The 24908-nt window shown below is 38.0% G+C and overlaps 1 long non-coding RNA gene and 1 other non-coding gene across 3 annotated transcripts in view; one reads left to right on the top strand and one right to left on the bottom strand.

Annotated features, from left to right (window-relative positions):
* The window catches only part of LOC139966287 (uncharacterized), a 68715-nt gene extending 58950 nt beyond the window's left edge, over nucleotides 1-9765 (bottom strand). For both annotated transcript variants that reach the window (XR_011792528.1, XR_011792529.1), the window contains exon 1: nucleotides 9708-9765. This is a non-coding gene — a long non-coding RNA (uncharacterized lncRNA). The remainder of the gene's footprint in view (nucleotides 1-9707) is intronic.
* A 14691-nt stretch (nucleotides 9766-24456) lies between these two features.
* On the top strand, nucleotides 24457-24528 carry Trnay-aua (transfer RNA tyrosine (anticodon AUA)). The gene has a single exon. It is a non-coding gene; the product is annotated as a tRNA-Tyr (tRNA).
* The last annotated feature ends 380 nt before the right edge of the window (nucleotides 24529-24908 follow it).

Here is a 24908-nt window from a genome sequence, read left to right as displayed (position 1 = left end):
TTCAACCGTGTCAAGGGAAGAATAATACATTTTTTTTATAATTTGCAAATCAATTTTGTAGATGATCAGTTCTGTTTATCATAAAACAAAACTCACGTTCTGTGCTAGATTAAATGCTGTGTATGAACATCCACGTGTATTTGAGGGTGCAACCATCTAAATTAGTATACATAGCGTTTTGTCGTGTTGTTTTGTCGTGTAACACTGTGAGAGTTGCACTTTTGTAGGAACATAGCAGGCAAAGTCACGTACTTTCGTTTACATTAATCTCCAAATTCCAAACTAGACCCATCTCTTCTCGTTCCCTTTCCGTCCTTAAGAAAATATATTGGATATTTTCAATGTTAAAGCAGTAATATTTGTTGTTTCTTCCAACTTTCAAATTTCAAATAAACTGTCATATCCCAGTACACAACATGAATGCTATATAACAAGAGAGTACAATGGACAGGAAAAAGACGATAATTTCCCCCTTCTATAGCTACGAAGGATGCGTTTAATTACGTCACACTGTATTCACGCATCTGGAGAAGAGGAAAAAAGGCCGCTGTAATTGCCCGGCCTCTGAAACGTAAACTTCCTGTAAAGACGCCTGGATTTTATGTTCCTCTTCATGCGTAAGTTATCGTAAATAATGTAGGCAGACATCTCATAGTTTATGAGACATACATCACTATGAAAAAGAAGATATTTTACTTGGACTGTCCTCGAAGCTTTTTACTCCTAAGGAAATAATAAAGAAATGGCTGCGGAGGATATGTTCAATGCTCTTTTTTCCTGATCCTTTTATAATGCTTCGATCGCAACTGCAGTATATTGACGAACCGGTGAACAGAAGTCACAAAAATGAAGTATTTGTAGAGCATTGTTTCATCAACACAATCCACGACTTAACCGAATGAGATACAAATTCGTATCCATATCAAAGAGAAGCAGCATATGCACAACATTTTTGTTGTTGTTATGTTCTATAGGACCAGATACAATTTTTGCAGGGAATGGGGGGGGGGTGGGCTGAAAAGGGATATTTCGCTGTATTGTTTATTTACAGGGTCGAAAGTATTAAAGTAGCGAGCTGTTTTTTAGCAAAGGCATGAAAAAAACCTTGTGTAGGTGAGTTATCACCGCCGACTAAACCACCAGACAGACAGATATGTATACTGTTCAAGCACCAAGAGAAGACTTAGTGTACAAAAATGATATGTTATTTGATGAAGATGATGCTATAATTCTTTTCTGTTAACTCTGTAATGTGTTTCATAGTTTTTAATGTGTTCGTTGGTTTTAATGTTATAAGTGTAACTCTGTAATGTGTTATATAGTTTCAATGTGTTCTTTTGTTTGTAAGAATATCATTGTAACATGTATCACCGCCGTTTTGATTTGATTGCTTTGGCATGTATCTTGTTATTTTCAGGAAGTAAAAAACTATACTTCCAATCAGCTGTGAGCTGAAACTTTGAAGGAGGCGATTTGTTCAATCAAACATGTGGCAAAGACAAGCTTTCGAACTAACAAACATTCAATCGCAATGGCCATAGCAACTTGAATAAGAAAAGAGATTGATTGCATAAAATGATCCTTCCTTTCACTCACACTGACAAAAGCAAATATCCAAGCCAAGTCAAGAAGCAATATTAACATGTAGGCTATCAAGTATGTATTAAAGATATCGATCGAGTGATAGAATTTATACGTGACGTGAAAACGATGAATGAAAGGAGCAGTGATTTTAAAATGAATAGTATTTGCCATTTGGGATGTACAAAAACAGACCTCCGCCCAAAATGACGATTTACTTTTCTGTTATCTGTGTTCGATCACAATTGCAGGCAGGGATTATATAGTGAGGAGAGTTTATTGCTTGTTTATTCGAGAAGATTGGGGGAAACCCCAGTGTGGTTATATGATCTGGCAGAGTGGGTGTACACGTCTAATGAACTATAAAGATATATATTTTAATAAAATAAATATTTATATTCATATATATATATATATATATATATATGATTTCATGTTTCTTTCTTCCGTTCTTTGTTTCTTGCTTTCTTTGTCTCTTTCTTCACTGTTTTCTTTTGCTCTCTAAATTGTACATTTATTGTAGCTGAAGCAAGGGAAAGCTTCACCCAACTGTGAGAGACTTGTTGTAGAACTTGTTCAATGTATGTAATATTTAGCTTGTGCCAAACCTGCACTTGGCCATCATAGTGTTTTATGAGTCATGTTAACCAAAGAAAAGAACGGTTGTGGACGATTCAGTGTTTGAAGTCATCGCTATTTTTGGCAAAGAGGGAGGTCAGACCAGGGTCACCAGTTCATTGTACGGATAAGGATATTAGTGGTAAGGAAATAAGGATGCTTTTGAAATAGATCAAGGATGGACCATTCCAACAAACAATACCAGCCCAACCAAGATGCCACTATATCTTCGAATACTCTTTACTGTTTGTCTGATTAACACTTACCCTGTAGATCCGAATTTGTGTGAAATCAATATCACAGGTTTGGAACTCAGGGTGCTTGCCAATCAGAAATGCCCATCTTGTTTTGACGGCGTTCCATAGCATTCGACAAGCGAGGGAAACCATTGCAGTGGTAAGATGTCATTCTATTATTCTATTACACGATATTTTTTGTATTTGTTTGCTGACTTGCCCCTTCACTTCACCCACCCCCATGATATTTTCAGTGGACTCAGAGAACTAACTCAAATAAGTCTGAATTGTACATTTCGCGGATATGCAGTACTCCACGCTGAAAAAAAGTTATAAATATATCTTCTATCTTTGTACACACATTGAACAAAACCATGGACTAATAGCTCCATAATATAATTGATAGATCTCAATTCAAGTACTTTTTGTTTCATCCATCCAACCACCAATGGAGTCACATGATACGGACCTTCTCAAGCATCAGTAACAAACGTGTAGTCTTCTACATTATTGTCAATACCGTTGTTGTTACAAATGAACAACCACGCCATACCCACTTGTCCAGTAAGCCTATAATGATGTCATTGAAAACGTGAATTTGTGTAACTCCGGGACTGTTCCTATTAGCTATTGTTAGGCTATATTGAAACATAACCGAAAACTTGAGTTGATGTATGGTCTTGTACTGACCGTTTGTTGGTCATGTGATTAGATCACGTGATATAGGCGTATACATTCTTGGGGTTTCAGCTGTGGCAAAGTTGGTAACGTCTCACTGTAAGGGGAACGTTGGGTTGAAAGTGGATCAAATGTTTGATATTTCATGACTATGCATGCTCCATGTCGTGGTTGAAATGTGTTTAAAAAATATAACACATCATGCATGGGTGTCACAATATGCCTGATACCATGAGATGATGTCATGTACTCGAGGTATATGCATCCGGGTATGCTATGCACAGTACATTATCAGTGTCTAGCAAGTGTGTCACTACCTGTGTTGTATTTATCAGGAGTAAGGAATATATTAAACGGAGGATTTTAGTTAACATTCTTGTTATAGTCTCATTAGAGTGGTATATTAATAAAGTATTCATAAATAAAAGTATGGGGAATACATAAAGCTCGTAGGGAAGTATGTACTGACTCGTCTCCATGGTAACGACGTTTCATTTATTTGAATGACGTCAGACTCCTTGGTGAATTGTTTATGACAATTATTAATTGTACATGTTCGACTGTTGTGTACAAAACGGCAATAGTTTACGTGAGCACCAATTGTATTGTTGTTTTGCAGTAATACAATGTGGGGGTAATTAGAAAGAAGAAATTCCCACAAACTAGCGATGTCTAAATATTGAAATAAATATCCCGAATTAATAGTTACCTAGCCTACATATCTATACTTACCTATGTTAGTATTCACTACTGTCTAAAAGATATAATATAACTATGAAAATATAAATTAAGAAAAAGGACGGCCACACGAAATAAAAACTGGCCCATATACCTGATGTAGCAACGATATTTCATCGATTCGCATATGCTCATTGGCAGATTTGCTTTAAATAAAATTTAAGCCTTTTTGGATTTCGGTTTTGACGCCAAATATGTTAAAATGTAGAAAAATTGGTAACCGAAATCTTCAAATCTGAACTAGGTATTTTGCCGATACTTTCACATACTTTTTTCCTTGACTAATATATTTATAATCTATTTCGATCCACCTCAATGTCCAGAAATAATCTTGATGGTAGCAAGCTGCATGAAGAAATATTACACCTTTTAACAGCATGCCTGTATGTATGTATTTTAGATCCCCCTGCAAGCAGGAACTCGCGAAGAAGCAATCATTGGCTAAGGCTTATCAAAGCCGCAAGCTGACCAAAGTCAGTCTCTTAGATTCATATTTAACGTCCATGATTATGAATTGTAAATTGTCAACAACTCTGTAACTGGACGACATACATTAATCTTGGAGTGATTGAACTCGGAAACCTTATGATTGAAAGGCACCGGCGTTAACCACTGAGCTAACACTCCTTGATACTACAATGTATGATACTACAATTTGACGGATGGGAGAGGGAGGGGGGCTTTACCGATGACGGTACAAGGATCACACACCCGCCCATGTCAGAATAAATAACTAACTTGAAGCTTCGTCTTATATTGGTGGTAATGGGTTAGCTATGTGATAGCTTTGAAAAGGCACGGTTTGGGGAGGCCCTAAATGATATAAACATCTTTAAAGAGCGTTCGTTACATAATGTAATTACAAGTCCTTTTACCCCCTCTTTACTTCTTGTACCGTGTTCATATTCATGTGTCCCTTTTTTTACCTCGAGAGGAAATATGGGTTTGAAATTAGTCTTTCAATTGGTTAAGAGGTTGAACTGCCGCTCTCGGGGACAAAGACGAAGACATGGTGCGATATATATGCATTGAATTTTTCGAAGTTTTTTTGGCGATTTTGAACTTTGGTTTTGTATTGGTCTTCTGTTTTATGTTTTTTGAGGGGGGGGGGGGGGCACGAGAAGGAAGTAACAAGTTGTAGCTATGGTTATACCACTCCTGTTTCTTGCCATAATGTGTTGAATTGCTTCCTTAAGAAAAGATTTCAAATCACAGCTAACAAGCTCGTAACTGACAGATTCGTGAGGCTGTACACTTTTCTTGAAAAGCCTACATCAAAATAGGTTTAAAACAACGTTAGGTTGTAAGTTGCAGGGTAATGCTATGTATTATTTTGCGATCTATAGTACACACTAAGAAATCCTTTTAAAGCATTTATTGTGAAATATCCAAATTATTGGTGTAACTCTTATAATGACGATAGTATACATGATACAATAATAGTACCTTATAACTTGAGTCAGGCACTTTATTGACATAGCAACGCTTGAAACGCTTGGAAAAAAAATAAAGTACGGTGTACCAAAATCTAAGAACTGGTCCTCTTTGCATTGGAAATAAACAAACGGAATCGTTGATACATTTTGCAAATGCCCATACATCAGTTCCGCGAAACTGAACTTAAAGTGGTGTCGAAACAATCAATGAAGTAAATGGCAATGGTTAACTAGCACGCCATTTGCCTGCAAAGACGCAGTGTGCGTGGAGTGCTTGCAGTATCAGGAAGAACTTTTCGATTGTTCATGGTTTTATTTTTTAGGTGGACAACACACCAGGGAGTATAGTCATGTAGGTACCTACAAAGTGAGGGCGCTTGTGAGCGTCGTGACGGGCTCAGAATAAGTTGGCTACGCAGCTAGCCTCTGAAACTGCAAATGAACAGAGACTATATGAAACTTTAAGTTTCATGGTCCAGTCATGTAGGTATCATGTAGGTATCATGTAGGTATCATGTAAGTAGTGCGCACCCCCACTACAATAATAAAGGGAAATTTCAGAACATTAATAAAGGCGTAGAATTACAGACAAAAAATATGCCAATTGTAAAACAATACATGTGTTTATGTTCTTACTAAGCAATCTCTTTCGTTAAATTACTTATCCATTGCGTCATACACATAATTAGTGTTCTTGGACATTCTTGGGTTAGTAAAACTTAGCATGAAAAAAATATCATGTATCTATAACTAAATATAGCTTTAGAGTTCAACACTACCCTGTATGTATATACAATAGTCAAATTGCGTCCTTTGTTCAGAAACAAGTTTCTTAGTTGTAATTTAAACTAGTTTGCAAGGGTCTAGCCAATGAAATGATGATTATTTTTGTAGACGTCTCAAAAGATAAATTTGGGGGGTTTGTAACGCTAAATCACGGTCACTAGTTTGCTTATATTCAGTGATTGGAATGAAATAATAAAGGTGGACTTAATAGCATTGTATGTTGCAAGTATACCGTAGTGTGAACATTTTAATTATTCGAAGTGGTAACTGTTCATAGTTATTCATATCTCACCTCCACTATTCGTATTCGAGAGAAAAAAATGCTGAATTTTGTTGCGTAATATTCCAAGTGCATGATGATACAGTGGACAAAATCACTTGCACATTTAAATAGATAACAAACTATAAGAACAACTCCTTCGTCATTTCACTGACGAAAATTCATGTTGTCTAGATCGAACTTCAAATCGTTGCATGCTTGTTGTGAAGTAAAACTCCAACTACATCCCCTTTCCTCATCCCTCAGTACCCACGCCCCCCCCCCCCCCCACCCAATCCCTATCTCTCCTCTTCCTCCCCGGTTAACAGCGATCCGTTAGAAAGATGAAAAAAACTAAACGAAAACAAAGCATTACCTTATTTAGTTTTGTATTCGAAAAGCTAAAGTAATGGGACGTGCTTTTTCACATACTTTGTACGTATATTCGAATTTCCTCATCCTCATATAAACATCGTAAAACTAGACGGATTTGGATCCCTATGAAGCTCTTAAAAATACGTTAAAATTGCCAGCTGACCTGGTACAAAAGCTTTGAGAGGGAAATGCCTAATACGTTATATGGAAATTGGTAAGGGGGAGGTTAACGACCAAAACAACGTTGATGATAAAAGGTTACATTAATGATAAACATCACGCGATCCTTTTCACCAAAAGGTCACATTTCGTTATTTCATGTTTATTTGTGCAGATAATATTTTCACTTTTGTCATGAATTAATAGAAATAGGAATTGCAACATTTTGTTGTTTTCGAAGTTTTACTCTGCAAGAACTCTGGATATTAAACTTGTTATTTTACAAGAGACCTAAATTCAAACGTTTGCCATCGACGCCTGATAACAAGACGCTTTAACGACGAGCAACTTCATCAGAACGGCTGATAGTCGTTTCCATGTAAACTACATCAGTTTCCAAGATTACAAATTGTTTCTTCAAACTTTTGGTAAAAACTTGAATCATTGGGTGTGGTTCCTTTGGTGTGTTCTGAACTTTGAGTCCAACTGTAATTTAAGTGGCATTTCATAAAATCCATATGAACATACATAATTTACCGCACGGTCCCATTGCAAACATGCATGGACATTCGCCAAAGTTGTTCACAAAGGTGATGGGGTTGTGAATTATTTGAGGGAATCAGGACTTGAAGCCAAAGGTCATTTTGAGATCATTTATATGGTCGCAGTTTGAAAGTAGACAGACTGTTTCTCAGCCCAGAGAGGATTAACTGATCCAAAGGTTCTTCTTTATCGGTATAGTACTGTTCATGAGGCCTTCTGGGTTTATTAGGATGTTGTAGAGTTCTATATTAAAGGTTGCTTTAGTGATACAAATGACCATGTATATGAAAAAATAAACATGCTTCTCCTTCCGCCGAAGCATTCACTAATATAGTGTTCTAGGTCACTTGAGGAGGTTGTATGTCGATGATTTTAAGATCATTAGTATTATCGTTTTATAATAAATCTCCAAGTTCATATATTACCCGGAAGCAAGGTGGCTATATTCGTCAGATATATTGTCAGATATTCGTCAGATATGTTGATTATATGCCATCGTGAAACACTCCATGACTTTATAATATTATCCACTAGTGAGTTTAGTTGTGCAGGAATTTGAGGTCGAATGTTGCACACGGACCCCTATGGCAGTATGAGGTCATTATATAGTTTTATTGAACCATTTGCTTCTTCAGTGTTTAATGAGTTTTCGCATCAAGGATTTCATGGTCCTTAGTATGTGGATCTTAAAACTATCACATAAATGTATAGCAGATGACCATGTTAGTTATGATTTTTGTTTAGTGGATCATAATATGAGGTACACATGCATGTTGAGGTTAAGGTTACTGCATATCATATAATGTTATATATTAGTTCATTGGTTAGGGTTTCCAGCCTCTTTATAACATCGTCGATATTTCACAAACAAGTACTGGGTCTTCTAAGAACTTTTCCGCGTCCCTGGGGGCAAGAATGGGTGCGACAAGTATACGCATCCCCGTCATTTTCTTAACACTCATCAAAAAGAAAAGGTCTATTATAGCCTACGCTGGTGTTTCATGCACGATCATCATATGGGTAATATTTCAAATGAGCTTCTGTAGGCTCCATAACACTTGAGATTCACCAACCTAAACTATTAACATGAGCTAATAGTACCGTTTTTACGTATAGACCGGTTTTGCGAATCATGTAAAGAACGTACTGGCATAGTCCACGTTTTATAGCTTGATTAAATATTAAAGAAATGGATGGTAATTAGAAGAAAAGTGGCAGAAATAGTCAATACCTTTATTTCTTGCAAATAACTCATGGACATGGTCCCCAACCCACCTCAACCCCAACCCCAACCCACCTCCATGAAGAGCAGCATCTAGCTCAAAATATTGTCGACAACTATTTCTCCTGACCATATTACACTTTTGCGATTTGTCAGGACAATAAGGACATAGTGCATGGTATATTTACTAGGTATATACTCCGTCTTCGAGCCCTTAAATCATAATTACGACATTTGATCAATTTATTACCCAAGATCAATTGTTTTAAATCTACTTCTTCGAGAAATATATTTTAGAAGATGCCAACATTTTTCTCGCCCCAAAAAACCCAGCAGCTTTGCTCAAAATGTATGCTTTGAGAAAGAAAAGTTTGAATAATATATACTTCTCGGAAAAATAGCTAGGCCGTCACATATTTGCAAAAATATATTTTTCTGGCTCTAATGGGTCTTCCGAATGAACGGCATTGATGTATCATTATAAAAAAAAAATCACAACTAGCCTATGTAATCCTGACATTTTAAGTAATACCCGTTTATACACACTCTTTATTGTGTAGGTGAATCTCTGATATGCAATATCGGAGTATAATATGTGAAAAAAAGTCTCCGATAAGCGAAAACGTTCGCGGTCGGAACACTCGATCGTGTTGGAAAGAAGCTCAAGTGTTTGTGCATGCTTAGACTAAAACCTTAGTAAATCATTTGCAGAACTCTATCATACATAATCTTGAAAATAAACAATCGCTGCTATAGGAACAGATTCCATACATTCTTCTTCGTCAAGTTCAAGATCAAATTCTGAGTGAGTTATTCTTTTTCGAATGGCTGCAGTGTCTATTGCAATACAAGGATTTGACGTCATACAGTAAAGTATGGTAAGGTATGACACACATCACGTTAGAAGTGTATAATATACCTGCATTGCTCATCATATGCGCATTAACCTACGATGAGTTTAGTCTACAGACGTAACACGGACCAAACTTGTTGTAAGCAATGTATATATCTGTGGCAATGAAGTTAACCTTGTGCGAGGTAGCTTGCCTGACTTGTGTAAATGAGCTTTCATATACCTGCATATTTTTACAAATGTTGGGTTGACACGGTTATCAGGTTACAGGCTGTTTCTTTGCGTATTCGAAAAAAGACTGTAATTTGCTGCGACACCAGGTATGTCTCAGTGATAACAGCTGGTATATGGTGCACACAATAGACTGTTAGAGCTGGGACCTTCAAGTTCCCTGGTTAAAGTAGAGATGTAGGGTTAAAACTTGTAGACTGCCGTAGTTTCAGTCATCATTTGAGGGGGAAAAGTGAGGCGTGGATCTGGTGGCAAGTAAAATATGGTTTCAAATGACCTTCTTAACGCAACCATCTGCTTCAAACATGGATACATTATGACAAGACACACAAAAAGTCGAATAATCATGCGCGCAACAAGACACACAACAGCTCAAATAATCATGCGCGCAACAAGACACACAACAGCTCGAATAATCATGCGCGCAACAAGACACACAACAGCTCGAATAATCATGCGCGCAACAAGTCACGCAACAGCTCGAATAATCATGCGCGCAACAAGACACACCACAGCTCGAATAATCATGCGCGCAACAAGACACACAACAGCTCGAATAATCATGCGCGCAACAAGACACACAACAGCTCGAATAATCATGCGCGCAACAAGACACACAACAGCTCGAATAATCATGCGCGCAACAAGTCACACAACAGCTCGAATAATCATGCGCGCAACAAGACACACGGCAGCTCGAATAATCATGCGCGCAACAAGTCACACAACAGCTCGAATAATCATGCGCGCAACAAGACACACGGCAGCTCGAATAATCATGCGCGCAACAAGACACACAACAGCTCGAATAATCATGCGCGCAACAAGTCACGCAACAGCTCGAATAATCATGCGCGCAACAAGACACACCACAGCTCGAATAATCATGCGCGCAACAAGACACACAACAGCTCGAATAATCATGCGCGCAACAAGACACACAACAGCTCGAATAATCATGCGCGCAACAAGTCACGCAACAGCTCGAATAATCATGCGCGCAACAAGACACACCACAGCTCGAATAATCATGCGCGCAACAAGTCACGCAACAGCTCGAATAATCATGCGCGCAACAAGACACACCACAGCTCGAATAATCATGCGCGCAACAAGACACACAACAGCTCGAATAATCATGCGCGCAACAAGACACACAACAGCTCGAATAATCATGCGCGCAACAAGTCACGCAACAGCTCGAATAATCATGCGCGCAACAAGACACACCACAGCTCGAATAATCATGCGCGCAACAAGTCACGCAACAGCTCGAATAATCATGCGCGCAACAAGACACACCACAGCTCGAATAATCATGCGCGCAACAAGACACACAACAGCTCGAATAATCATGCGCGCAACAAGACACACAACAGCTCGAATAATCATGCGCGCAACAAGACACACAACAGCTCGAATAATCATGCGCGCAACAAGACACACAACAGCTCGAATAATCATGCGCGCAACAAGACACACAACAGCTCGAATAATCATGCGCGCAACAAGTCACGCAACAGCTCGAATAATCATGCGCGCAACAAGACACACAACAGCTCGAATAATCATGCGCGCAACAAGACACACAACAGCTCGAATAATCATGCGCGCAACAAGACACACCACAGCTCGAATAATCATGCGCGCAAAAGGCGCAACAGCTTGGTACATCATACATACAAATAGCTACGTTACAAGTCTGCACATTATGCGCGGGATCAGATAATAATATACAAATCGTATATGATACATATGTTAAGTACTTTTAAAAGCAAAAACATAAGCCGGAACATTAAGCTTAGGATTTTTGAGGCTTTATTAAAGAGTTTTTTTTTTTTGTACAATTGCGAACTGTGGGGCACCACGAAGGATCTTGATCGCAAAATTGACACTTTTCAAAGGAGACTACTTCGAAATATTCTCAACATTAGATGGACCAATAACAATTGGTTATCAAATGATGAGGTCTACAACGAAACCAACCAAACACCTTGGTCATCCATAGTCGCACATAGAAGATTGAGATTTTTCGGTCATGTAGCAAGACTCCAGGAGGACGCTCCAGCAAAGGTTGCTTTAAGAGAAGCACTGAGACATACTGCTAAACCAGTAGGAAGGTCCGTGACTATACCTTGCTTGGAAAAATAAAGTCGCAATTTAAGGACATTGATATTAACAATTTCGAGGAAGCAATAAACCTTGCGCAAGATCGTGATACGTGGCGGAGGTTAATCACTGAGCATGTCGGATAGACGAGACTCAACTTACTACTACTACTATATAATACATACAAACAACATACATATCAAACGGGTGTATCATGTATACAGACAGGCACGTGCACAATCGTATGTATGCAATAATCGAAGAATGGAGCTGTTCGCTGGTCGAAGTGTAACCACATATCCATTAGGGATAAGGTTTAGATGTCTGGCGTATTTGGAACACCAGTGCATATCACATTTGATTTCCTTACCGAAGGCAAATGGAATCCCGTGATTGCGTGTTTGTGTGTGCGAGTACGTATATATGTATGTGTGTGTGACGCCTTGGCTTGTAAGCTCATATGACTTCAAAAGTATATGGAGATTTAACTTTTTAATTGGTATATGGATGGACTTTAGTAAGTTAAAGAACCCTATTGCTTTTTACGGTCATCAAAGATCATTTGATGTCACCAAAAGGTCAAAGTTTGAAAATCATGTAAACTCGAGAACTTCGGATGAACTATATAATTGACATGTGGATACACCTTGCTGAGTACAAGAGCCCTATTGGTCTTCATAGAGGTGAGAGGTCATTTGAGGGACACAGAGGTCATTATTACAAAATCTAGTAAACATTATAATTCTAGGATGAACATCGTACATTGCGTAGATGCCAGTGTTGTGGCTGCGCCGGTCGGCGCCGGTCGGCGCCGGTCGGACTTGGCCAGCACTAACGTTTGCCGACCGGTACACCAAGTAAAAATTTCCAATACCGACCGGCACTCGCGCTTCTGATCGACCGGTACAAACTTCAGTAAATAGTGTCACGAAATGACTGTAAAAGAAATCACTCTTACTCAAAATTTGATCTTTGGAAAACTATTATAAATAACGAAATCGGAAGGTCATTGTGCTGTTCGACCGCAACTATAAACAAACTGAATTACTGAATATCTCTACTCAGTGCGTTAGCGCTATATTGAATACCAATTACGCGAACGTGTGTGGCATACAATCGTCGTATTACTCGTATCGTTCTTCCGACGTCTTCTGATTTTACACACTATGTCAATGAGACATCTTCATTGACTGAACTACATGTGAGAAAGTTTTCACAGTAAATTCCCATATTAAAAATTAAAACTGTTATTGTCTCCTCCATAATGGTCTGAAGTAGTGGAATGTGTATGCGTCAAATTATGGCCATATCAGTCACCATTTTGCATCTGAGCACTGTGAATAAGGCAACAATTCAGGAGGACACCCTCACCTTCTACCCCCCCCCCCCAGGACGCGGAATTCGCAGGCAACCTCCATTCCAGAAAATTCAACCTCCACCTGCAAAATCTTAGCTACAACCCTGGTAGATTCACCATATACTCTATAGTTAGTTGTGGAGGTCCTATGGTCATTTCAGCTCAAACCTTGAACAGATGTGTAAGCTACAGTGTTACATTGAAAGTTCTCAAAATAAACTTATCAAAGAATCACTTTGCCTGTTGGCTCTTTGGTTGTCCTTCGGTATAAGAAGCAGGAACTGAAATCATCCAGAGAGGAGGAGGCTATAAGGATAGGCTTACTTCTCCTCATAATGGTAGTTTAGCTATTATTATTATTATTATTAATTAAGGTTCAAAGTCTGCTCAAACTTTACTTCAAGTGTTCAATTATGTATACATATTGCTTAGCTTGATTAATTTATTTGCCCAATATGTTCATTTTCCTTACAGTGGGTCTCCTTTCAGCATAGAAGTTGTAGTAGGTTTAATTTCTATGCCTTTCAGCCACTCTTCATCAATACTGAACATGCGGGTATAGGCTACATATACTAACGATGAAAAGTCGTTTTTATCGTTACAAGAAAAGATCATAGTTGAAATACTGAAAATAACGTATCGGCAAAACGTTATTGTACACCAACCTTGTTATTTTAGAGGTTCAAACAAAATCATGTTCGAGTCACGGAACCTCTGTTCATATAGCATTGATTTATGATATGTTTATGTAATGGCTCAGGTCATATATAACATTTCTTTCTCCAATAGGCTGGTGGTCGTTATAACCATGTATATATCGTTACATTATTTTTTCTTCCCCTGGTATATCTTTTCCCTCTTCTCATCTCTGAAATTTATTGTTTTTATCACGGGGGCCGGCCGCATGTGAAAATAGGCGACAAGTATAACCATAGATTGAGGGAGCTTACATGGACCTACCTTTCTTTTTTGTTTTCCTACATAATATGTAAGTTGACGATCGAAGAATTATGACGTGGCGATGGATGTTAATTGTAACTGAACTTCCAAGCTTTAACTTTTTAAGATCTTGGGGTCACTCCTTTCTTTTTAAAACTGTTGTCGCCGTCAGTATCGCTCGGCAGAAACAGACCGAACGCGACCCGAATTCCTGAGATGACAAATCTAATTTATCTGAAAATCAGACATTGTCACCTAACAAAGGTTAGCCGAGCTCTTGGTTCATATATTTTAAGTTCTCTAATCTGACCCCAGCAGAGTATAAGTCCCCAGAAATAAAGACTTTGAATTATGGGTAAGGGAAGGCGGTAGGATTTCCCTTTGTCATCGGGATAATATTTCTCCGCCCAATTCACAAGTCTAAATGCATTCTAAATGCCTCTTATATATATATATATATATATATATATATATATATATATATATATATATATATATATATAGGCTACATTCAAAGATATAGGTGGACATGTTCAATGTAAAGGGTGTTATCTCTTCATTTCTTGCGAGACATGTTGTAGCCAGCTTGTCATGTTTGATAGTTAACGATTGGTAAAATGTCATTAAGTTCTTACAAGTAAAATTACCGCAGAGACGCCGGCAGCTGTATAGGACAATAATAAAATCGAGTTGCCTTTTTGAAGTATACATGTTTCCGCCATTTTGAAGTATTCAAGTTTCCTGCAGAATATTATTTGAACGTGAGAATACATCATTTTTTATACTTTATTTCTCCTGGCTCCTCAATTAGCGGCTCGGAATATAACTCTCTGACCTCCTCCCCGAAACCCCTCCCCCACCCCCCTCTCTCTCTCTCTCTATACACATATATAGTGTTGGTAGGACAGTTTACCCTATTTGGGCTGTATGGTTTACCCATTTAGTAAGTGTTGTAGAAACTCGGAGATATAACCCTCTTCCCCCCCCCCTTCCCCTCTCCTTCTCTCTCTCTCACTCTCTAGACAAGCATGTCTATCTACACATAGAGTGTTGGTAGGACAGTTTACCCTATTTGGGTTGTATGGTTTACCCATTTAGAATGTGTTGTAGAAATGTATATCGATATCTATATACTTTAGAAATGTATAACAAACGTTTAAAGAGTTTTTTATGCTACTATCACAAAATCTTATTCCTGCATGTTATTGAGAACCTATGCATTGATTGAAATCACCTGGCAATAACGCCAGTTCAGAAAAAGACAACTCTTGATAAACAATATTTGATCCTGAGGTTCACGTTCAAATTATTCACAGGCTATATATATAGTCGTTACGAATATGTAGCTACAGATAATGGTAGGTATGTAACCGTGGCTATTTGTATCAAATTTATCAGCATACATCAGTATATATCTCTCAAAAACTGATTGTTCTTCTCAGCCTTTTGGCTAAGATCACGTGTAATGTTTATTCCTTATCAAAGGGGCTCGTGATATACACATTAAACGATGATCACACAGTCATTTAGTCTCGATGCAAGCTGTCGGAGGTTGAGAGTGGATCGATCAGTGAAGTAGTTTGGTTCTATCTTGGGTGAATTTTCAACTTAAACGGGTAGGATTGTAACCTAGTCCAGTATATATCCGAGTCCAATTTCGAGTCCGGCTTAATTTAGTTCGAGCCCGGTGTCAAGTCCGAGTCCAAGGTACCTATGCGTCCGAGTCCGAACTCAGTGACCTCCATTATGCAATCACTCTAGCCTCTGACAAAAATATATAGGTTTTACAGCACAAACAGTTAAAACTTGATAATTTGATTGAACCATTTGCATCATGTTTTCAGAGAATTTAAAATATTGGTGGACTAAATTAGGGCTACCCAGTTCTGATACATGTTTGGGCCTAAGAGTACCGGTCGGAGTCCGATTCCCAGTACGAGTTTTACAGATAGTGGACACAAGTTCCGTCCAGGTTTAAAAGCAGTTTCTCGAAATGTTATCAAACGTATTTGCATACCAGTTCAAAATTAAAAATTCAACCATGTTATAACGTTTTGGAGATGGGACGAGCTGGCTGCACGTTTCAGACACGACGTCCTTGTGCGCAACAACCGGGCCCCGGATAGGAACTCATGTCATGTCCCGAACATCTGTAAGACATATTGAACATAATTATCAGATTGAAGGTTCAAGACCCCTTTGATATGCTGATTCTATATCAGCCTATAGCCCAACGTCGTCCAAAATTACATATATAGCATTAGTCAACCTTTCTGTCCGAAATGCTGGGATTTTAAGTTGACACGTCAAACCTTAGAGAAAATAGAATGTTGAAACCTGCTTGAACAAACTCAACATAAGTTTTTTCTTTTTGTTGAAAAAAAAATCAATTTCCATGTATTTGCAGAACTGTATACAAAATCCTCGCTTTTGTAACACTAAAACTTGTTACTGTTAGCGATGCTTACATGTGCAAGAAGTTAACACCGTGAGCGTGTTACTTGTTTATAAGCCTTTCTTAAAATATTGTTTACATTTCTGATGTACGAATCTCCCATGTGTGCTACATATTATATATTTTACCGAGCGTCTATCTTCTTCTGATGGTAGTGTCTTATTTTGCCAACAAACGTCCCTTTTATCGTTGAATGAAATCTCCACCGGTTTTTTTGTTTGGAGAGATTTCAAACAAAGTGGCTTTCAGAGTTTTCTCTCATTACTGGATATAAAGCGATCAATCATTGGTTTGCAACGGCGTTTACTGTCGTAAATTTTACCTCTGTTGTAGAACTGTATAATGTTGCCCAATTACGAAAGACGAGAAGATTGATCAGAAATATTGTAAATGATGGGATAAGGTCTCCAAATAAGAAGGGGAAAAAAATGTCCAATAATTACGGGTAAACTATAAAAGCCAGTTTATATATCTGCCAGAAACCTTACTGCTGGCGATCTCATTATGTATACCATGGGAATACTACAGTGTGTTATGTCCGCATGATACGGTGCATGACAACAGTGTGTTATGTCCGCATGGTACGGTACATGGTATAAAACAGAACGCTGGGAGCAGGGAGTTGTTATGGAAACTCCCTGCTTGGAGTATGCGGGCTTTAGTGGATATACTACCTTGGAGTTTACATCTCCGTATAGTCAGAACCCAATTAATATATACGATGATAAACATATATTGTTTTTCAGTACGTAATCACGTAGTTATAATACATATTGTATGACCCTGAAAATTCGCGCAACCGTTACTTCGGCCGTTACCTTCACATTGTCTATATGCAATAGCAATCAGAAATATTGCATGAAATATACCATCTATGGCAAAAATATACCTTTTATCTTCAAAGTCAATGACAATGTTCACAGCACGTGCAAGTCTTATCATGTAATCATGCAACTGTATATACCTATATAGGCCTATATATGTATTCTGTCCTTTCATTACAGAGAATAAATAAATATGCACTAGCTACAGCTTCACAATAACATGAGCATATTGTTTGAAAGCCGTTCTAAAATAACCATAAAATACGGCGTAAGGTAAATAAAGTCTAAATTTCCTCTTTCCTGTGATCAGGTCGTTTCGGGTCAGTGTGGTAAAGGTGAGATGTATATAGCTATATACAGAATAATAAAATATCGTATATAGTGTATCAAGAGATCATAATCAGTTAACGCCATTGTAAAAATAAAATTGTTAAGTGTTTGTAGATTGTCTGTGTAGTATAGTGTATACTCCTTAGTATACATCTATTATACAAGGCTAGTTCAAATATGAGACAGTTATTATAAAAAGCCTTTATAAAAAGAAGAAAAAAAATCCCCTTTAAGTGCTTTAAGGTGAAGTATTATTTTATTAGGCCTACGATACTCGATCCTGGTTTCTAAATAGCTTTTTCAATACCTGAATTAACATTGAGAAGGTTATTGACAATGGGGTCTATTGTATGTAATTTGAAGTATTATTATAGGCCCTTATGGTTTCGTTTTTGACCATTGATATGTAATATTTAAATTTGGTTACTTTTGTTTTCAAGTGATGGAGTAGAAAAAGACCCCTGCACGCTTATATGATGGTGAGTTACGGAAGTATATATCACACTAACTGCAGGAGAAATTATTCAGCCAAGTTTGTCCACCCAGTAAAATGAGCTTGCCCATTGTCCACCCAGTATTATTATTTTTATTATTCATTTTTTTATCAATGACATTTTCTTCGTGTTAGTGATAAGTGAAATTGACTTACGGTGGCTCCACCGGTATCCTGTTCAATTTGAAAAATAGCATATATAAAGCAGTGGTTTCTTGAACAATGTCGAAATCACTATTTTATAATTATGTGGGAAAATATCAGAAAATCCAAATGTTGACCACCCATGAAATTAGAAAATCTATAGCGACTGGATGTGCAAAAAATTACAGCTGCCAACACATAAAGGTTTTTTTTTCTTTGTTTACAGGTTAGAGTTAGTATACAACTCTCACAGACCTTTACATAATAGGTTTTGTTCAATTAAGGTTACAATATTAATAAAAAAATCGAAAAACGTTAGAAAAGTTGGTACTTCATTCATGCAATTTTCTGTAAATAAAATGAACTTCAAATATGATTTTCGGGGAGGTATAGCTTATATTCAGAAATAAAATATAATATTGAAATCACAGGGTATCCTTCTAAGAATGTACACAGTGGAGTAACCAGTAAGAGAGTCAAGACTCAGAATCCCCTCCTCCCTCCCCCCCCCCTTCCCCGCCAAAACAAATACACGAATATCGTATATATCCCCTTAATCGTGCAATATTTCCTTTATTCAGAGACTCGTTCACTGTTTCAGGAATTGTGTGAAGTTTCCTTTAAAATAAACAAATTTTAGGTAGCTTTATTGTTGGACAGTTGTCACAAGGTACACGTGATGACATGAAAACCATGGGAACGACAACACGACGAGATATATACGATACGAGCTATATGATATCGTTTCTTTAAAGGTATATTCATATTATGGTAAACGACGAATAATTGTGTACCGTCTCGCCCCATGAGCCTCCGTCACAACTCCCTATTTCTATGGTGTCTTATTAATGTTATAGGTTTCCATCGTAGTGGAATTGGTACATGTACAGCAGTGATCCATACGTGATGCATTACAGGTGTCGCGCCACAACTAATTGCTCCATTGGCTTACACACACTAAATTGGTCGCTTTCCAAGGCTGCTAGAGCAGCATAGATAGAAGTTTTCAACTGAAATGCCCTATAACCCCACCCGCATTGATAGCTAATGGCTTGGGATATCACAGCACATTCAATTTTTGCCACCATGACTGATTTTTGAGCTAGAAGAGCTCAAAGTTTAGCATTGTGCTCCCCCAACCCATATGCCAGCTCTCGCTTCGGAATTTTCTTAATTGTTTCACCCAAGATTTTCTAAAATGCCTTGAATCACCTGCAATCCTCCAGAATTTTAGACCATCAGTATTATATATCGTCTTCTTCAACATCCAAGCATCAAAAAGGATTATGATAACTAAGAAAATGCTAAAATACCTCAATAAAATAAGTCATTTTAGGGCTATTTGTCCGACAATGGTTAACCTTTCAAGCGGACGTGCACTACTCTAATTGTGTCTATATGACGTTTCTTGAAATCTGGAAAAGCAGCTGAACTTGACGCCGTAACTATAATATTACAAAGGATTGCAGAAATCAATCGAAAAGTATTACTTTACTATGTTAGAAGTTAGAAGTTAGTCAATAAAAGAGAAGCGATAGATATCTACGACGTTGTACTTACATGGTGAACACGCGCGTACTGTGTTGTAAAACTGTTATTCATATATATCGAGGGCGCATGTCTACAATATTGTATCCTGTGATGAATCTCGCTGTAGACTCGTTTGCGTAGCTACGTATTAGTACTGACGAAATGAAAAGAAAACAGATGGTATCTTTGCCATTGGTGTAGGCATATAGGAGGAGGGGGAGGGGAGGGGAGAAAACTGCCCCACCCCTCAGACATTTTCAGGGGCACCGCATAAAATTGGCCAAAGCAGAAGCATTTATATTTATATATGGTACTGGATAAGCTACTTGTTTTTACAGCACGATATGTGTTCTGCATCTCAGAAGTTTTTCTACATTAGCCACCTAAGCTTTGATTCAGTGGTTGAAACGTTAGGGAACGTTACGTGCGTAGTATGGAACTTGATTTTCATATTTAATAGAAGCACAACATCTCCATATGGATGAATATAATACAGATATATCACATATACCCCACCAATCTAGCCAAAATTATGGAAATGATAGCCCCAATGTTCATCTAAACCCCTCACCCTCCTTCTTAGACTCCTCCTCAAAATAGTGAGTCATCCAAATTTTGGTTCCCCCTCCCTAACAAAATTGACAATCGTAAGGGCTTGAGCCTATGTTGTGTCAAGAAAATTCATGTCAATGCAAGCTTCATTTAAACTTAAATTCTCTGGCTAAAAATTCTGGCTTACCCCTGCATGTTACCGTTTACAATCACCCTCCCACGTCCCCCTCCCCTCCCCTCCCCACACCTTTCCCCATCGCCCTTCTTCACCAATCAGCACTTCTTTTCAATTCGTTTCTCAAGCACCAGGCTGAGAAAGAAGCAGCGGAAAGTGTGACTCTGTAATTTTGCTAAGTAACTTCAGATTAGTTGTGACTATATTATAACGCATAATTTCACCACAAATTATTGTAGGATTATACAATTATCATTAAAGATGCATTTTGGCCTGGCAGTTCCAAGTTATATATTGTAATAAAATGGTGGTCGAATTTGTCATCCTGACTAAACCCTTTGCAGTATCAGGCGATGAAGTGGAGAGCTATATATGAGTGGTTGCCTAGTGTACTGATGTATAATCAAGGGTTGCCCTATTCAAACACGTGTAATTGGTTCTGTCGAGTGTTTTGTATTTACCATGACCAAAATGAACGGGCCGCATTTGGGTCCAAAGTCCATCCGGGGTATATTGTTTAGTTTTTGCTTCAAGCGGCGTGTTCTTTCCTTTATTTTTCGATAGAGTTTTTGTTTGTACTATTTCTGAGTTCTTGATTACAACGGCAGAATTTATGGCCGTATTGGTAGGGTGTGTCTCATACAGATGTTTGCTATATCGGAGACTGTATGACAAGTATATTTGTCAGTTAATAATTCATATTAGTTTCTCTTTGGTGACGATGAGTAATAATGAAGTACACACGATCATGTGGCCTTATGTCGGGGAAAAAGTTCGACAATCAGAGAACGTGATCACGAAGGTTTTTTTTTACGTTATCGACAAAATAACATAAACATAGGATATATCAGCTAAGAAATGTAATAGAACGAATTTAAAACAGAATGGAATAATGTTTGATTCCTATACCATTAGGGCAGTAAGCTATGCTTGCTCCACAAAAAAACAGTGAAGTGAAACTGTATTAATTCGCAGTAGTAAATCGTCCTTATGTAGTTTGTTATGAAAGGTACCCCATGATTACGATTCGAACAATATTGATTCAAAAAATATTTACAGAGGAACCATCCCTTGTCGTACAAGAAACACGTTCGTATAAAGAAACAAGAGTTTGTGATACAAAAATTGATACCAACTTGTACTACGTACCGCCGTGTCCTTATCCAATGCGCCACCTTCCACCTTCTCAACATCAACCATTCCCAACCCCACTCCACCCCAATACCCACTCCCATACCCATCCCCACCTCAATTTATATTTATATCGAGCGCGGTCTTTGCGGGTAAACATAGGTTGTTTTTATTCACTGAGTCCTCAGCAACGTTACTCTGAGGCTTGACCGCTTCCACTTCTCCTTAATCATATATACCCCTCTCCTCCTCACCCCTCTCTCGTTTCCCCTCTCCAATTACCACTGTAACCAACCTTCTCCCTGTTTGAAGCCATGTTAATTAACTATATAAAGGCCTATTAGAAAGAATAAAAAAATAAACCCCTAAAAACCAAACACAAGAACCTTTCTTTGTCAGAAATAAATCTTTTCTCATTAACGGGGTACTGTTCGTATAAGAAATTCACCTTCTTATGTAAGAAATGAGAATGTGTGCTTCGAAATTTACTACCAATAAAACGAAGATTGAAGGTGGGAATTGCTAATGGAACTGTCATTATTATAGAGTAGTGAGGTCGCCCTTTACTTTCTTTAATTCTGCAATTTTTACTTATTTGCATACCCGAAGGTGTAACCGTGAAATCTAGGAAACACGCGTAAAACATTGTCACTACTTTGTTCTTCTTAACTTCGTAGAATGAAAAGAAAATCAGAAAATGATACTATTATCTCGATGTGTGTTTACTATGTACCTTAAATCAATTTCATTTAAAAATTATGATAAACGTCAAAAAAAGGGTTTTTCTTTCATAACACTTGCATCACGACAAAAACGTAGATGCAAGTAGAATCACAAATGCTAAGCATATGAAGTTCAGTAACCGCATTGAAGGACTGTTTTTGTATCTGAGGTCGACGGCCTCTCGTGGGACTATTGGCCAGTGATATGATGATAGCAAACCAGTGAGTAAAGTAGAACATCCCTAAACAGGGATACTCAATTAGCTTTGTACCCGGCGTCAGATTCAAAACACTGCATGGTTGAAGCAAAGACCCAGGCATAATGAACATCTAACTATACCTGTAGATTTAGCAATGTGCAGGTTATGCCGTTAGCGTGCTGAAGATTAAGGCATTGGGGCCCGCATATCCGATTTGTGCAAGGTTTTCGGCCGATTTTTCTTTCATGGGCCGCATTTTACCCGACGGCCGCGAAGTTAGCACCCCTACCTTGAACCATAAAGGCCTCAAGAAGAGTCACGAGGTGGATCTCACTGTTTACACTAGATCGCTATTTGTTTTGTATTGCACTAATTCAAATTCATAAAGGTTAATTCAGTGTGCTACAACAAGGTCTGTAATGTAACAAATGATGCAGTGATTTATAGCTGTTGTTTAGTCAATTCGTCGGTTAGTGATTAACTAACCATGGAAAATATACGCCCTCGTAGATTCAAGTACTAATAAATTTGGGTAATAGGAAACTGTTGAACAGTTAGGCCATAATGAACTGCTTTAAAACAAACATGTATTACGGCATGAACATATCTTCCCGACAGTCGTTTCTACAACAGGAATTGATTTGTTTAGTGTTGGTACTGTGGAAAAGCGTGTATTATGTCAATATACGGCTCTGCTCCCTAATTAGTGATAGCGTCCTCTATTTTACGCAAGCGTCCAAACACTGATGCTGAAGGGAAGAACGGAACCTGTTTTTGTATTAAATATAAGTTACTCTCTGCAAAAAGACCCTGTACTTTTGTTTACTCCTTTGCAACCATTTAGAAGAAATAAAATCGGAACAGGCTTTCTTCAAGGGAAATATTAAATATGATTATATACCTTTTTATATACTTTTTAAAGAAAAGTAACCCAAGATCGAGCCTGGACAAGAAAACTAAACAGCTTGATCCACTTTCAACCCTCGGTCCCCTTTCATCGACTAGACCGTAACCGTATGATCATGACGATGTCACGTCAAGTGAGTATCGCGATTCCCTTAGAAAGGGTTAAAATATTACACATTATAAGGTGAAAGGTTGGTGAGCAATGTACTGTGTACTGATTATACGTGATCACATGGTTGCTCGAGGCCTACGGGGTCCAGGACTGGGTGATGTCGACTACACAAACTTACCTGAGGATAAGACAATGGGAGAGAAGCGTAACAAACATGTGTGTGAGTGTTTGTGTGCGAGGGTGTGTCTATGTGTGTGAATATGTTGACCTCCCTGAATGATTTCATGTGAGGTATATATATATATATACATATATATATATATATATATATATATATATATATATATATATATATATATATATCGACCTTCCTTACCGGTTTCGAACCTCTGGACATACAATCAGCGTCCATAACCTAGTGGTTATGGTGTCCGCATATAAAGCGGGAGGCCCGGGTTCGAAAGGATGGATGATTTTTCACTGTTCTGGATTTTTCAACTCATTATGATTTCAATTATATATATTCATTTGCCTTTGTCGTTTACCTCCATTTCATTAACAAAAGTCTGTTCAAAGTATCTCTTTCGAGATCCAACTTTAGGAATCACAAATGACTTCGAGTTGGTTACCATCACGTTTGATCTCTAGAGTAAGGCAAATATGTCACCAAAACAGAACTAGTATATTTCGATAAAGGTGACAAACGCCCACAGTGGAATTACGACCTTCCTTACCGGTTTCAAACCTCTGGACATACAATCAGCGTTCATAGCCTAGTGGTTAGGGTGTCCGCATATAAAGCGGGAGGCCCGGGTTCGAATCCCGGTGGAGGCTGGAAATTGTTTCACTGTTCTGGATTTTCCAACTCACTACAATTTCAATTAAATATATAATCATTTGCCTTTGTCGTTTACTTTCATTTTATTTAGCAGAGTCTCTTCAAAGTATCTCTTTCGAGATCCGGCTGTACGAATCACAAATGATTTCGAGTTGTTTAGCATCACGTTTGAGAAGCACAACCATATATGGAAGAATAACGATAAAGTAATTCACTAATTAAATATGCAAGTTAGCTGGATCTGCTATGACGGTGCTTCCGTTAGTGCTGAGCCTAAACATTGACAAAGTTTATCAGTCAGTTCGAACCTTTTACACACAGATCATGATACTCAAACTAGACTGAATCATGGAAAGTCAGATTATGTGCAGGTCGT

The sequence above is a fragment of the Apostichopus japonicus genome, chromosome 4, assembly GCF_037975245.1.
Source record: "Apostichopus japonicus isolate 1M-3 chromosome 4, ASM3797524v1, whole genome shotgun sequence".
Classification (NCBI taxonomy): Eukaryota; Metazoa; Echinodermata; class Holothuroidea; order Aspidochirotida; family Stichopodidae; genus Apostichopus; species Apostichopus japonicus.
The sequence above is the reverse complement of the archived record's forward strand: the minus strand, read 5'-3'. Positions and strand labels throughout refer to the sequence as shown.